The sequence below is a fragment of the Myotis davidii genome, unplaced genomic scaffold (genome assembly GCF_000327345.1).
Source record: "Myotis davidii unplaced genomic scaffold, ASM32734v1 scaffold1627, whole genome shotgun sequence".
Taxonomy (NCBI): domain Eukaryota; kingdom Metazoa; phylum Chordata; class Mammalia; order Chiroptera; family Vespertilionidae; genus Myotis; species Myotis davidii.
The window spans coordinates 176,868-178,508 of record NW_006298361.1 but is presented as its reverse complement, the minus strand read 5'-3'; positions in this window follow the sequence as shown (position 1 = coordinate 178,508).

The window sequence follows — 1,641 nt, the reverse complement described above, 5'->3', positions numbered from 1 at the left end:
ACAAATGAATTACGGTATTAATAACCACAAATAAAGGTGGCCACCTGAGGAAAGAGAGTTGGGGGATAAGGAAGAAAGAAGAGAAAAAGATAGAACGAAAACAGAAAAAAAAGAGAGAGAGAGAAAAGAGAATCAAGTAGAAGAGGGGAGGAGACTATTCATATGAGGAGAAAACTCCGATAGAACCGCCACTAATCCCAACAAATTCCAGCAACGATCCCTGGAGTGAATATAAACTACAAACAACCAATAATATCAAGCGAGGCAAGGGAAAACAGGAGTACAAAAATAACCGGTCCCGGCGGGGGGGGGGGGCAGAAAAAGAAAAAGCAGAGCAACCTCACAAACAATCCTTAAAGAAAAAAACAAGAACAATATACTCAACAATCGAGCAAACAACAACAAAACAGTAGAGAAAGAAGAGAAAAAAAATTTGGATGGTGAATAAAGATAAGGGAGAGGTGTATAAGGATTTAGAGTAGGTGATTGGAAAAGGGATATATAAGTAGGGTGAAATTTAGACAGGGGGTAAGAAGAATCGGGAAAATCTAAAGCAGGAATAGGGTAGAGAAACAGAGAGAAGTGTATATGGACTTAGAGCAGAGGATTGGAAATTAGATACATAAGTAGGGTGAAATTTTAATGGGGTAAAAAGAAGGAATAGGGAAAATCTAGAGCAGGAAAAGGGTAAGAGAAACAGGACAACAAAAAGGGAGAAAAGTGAGGAAGGGTTTTGGCATAAAGGTAAAGTTGAGATAGAGTAAAATGATGCTAAAGGAAAGATGAAAATAGAATGTAGAACACTAAAAATAAAATAAAGAGAAAATAAAATGACACTTCAAAAAAGGGTAAAATGGTAGCAGTAATAACACTGGTTAAAAATAAAAATGTGGTAATTAAAAGGATAAAATCAGGTGATGAAAAAAGAGAAAAAATGGTTTCTTAGTTAAAAGGTGAAACAATAATTTTTAAAAAAAATTAAAAATGGGCTGTTATGAAGGTGCTTCAGATCTTCTGCTCCTCTTTTTGGCACACCAGGTATTCAGGAGAGTGTTGAATCTCCCTCCGATACACTGTTCCTCCATGTTGTAAGCCACAGTCCTGATTTTAAGGCAGGCTGTATTGGTTTCCCAGACAGCCCTCATCTGTATTTACAGAAGAGTCAGTTCGTGGTTCTGCCTCTAGGTGGCAGTGCGTCGGGATTGACCTCTGAGGGTATAAGACCTCTCTGAGCAGGTGTTTTCTATTGTACCGGAAGCTGGTTTGGGAATGTCCTCCGCCAAGAGCTGGTTCCCCAGCAGTCACTCCCCGCTCTGTTTCCCAGGCTCCCCAAAAACAGCCTGCCCTTACAAGCTCTGCAACTGACCCCAACTGGGTGATCCCATGCACTGGGTTCAACAATCAAACGCACAGATTTAAGAGCCTGGGAAGTTGTGCGAACTCGCAAGGCTCCACCTTCCAGATCTGCGATGTCTCTGGGCGCGTTCTGGCTCCTGGCACCAAGTAGCCGGCAAACTGGCGTACTCTGAGGCTGCCCATTTGTGTCCAGTCCAACTGTGGGCTTATTTATAGCGTTCCCTTCTGCCAGCAGCCCTGGGGGAGCCCTTCCGCATTCGTGGGTCACGCTGGCTCCAATGGCCG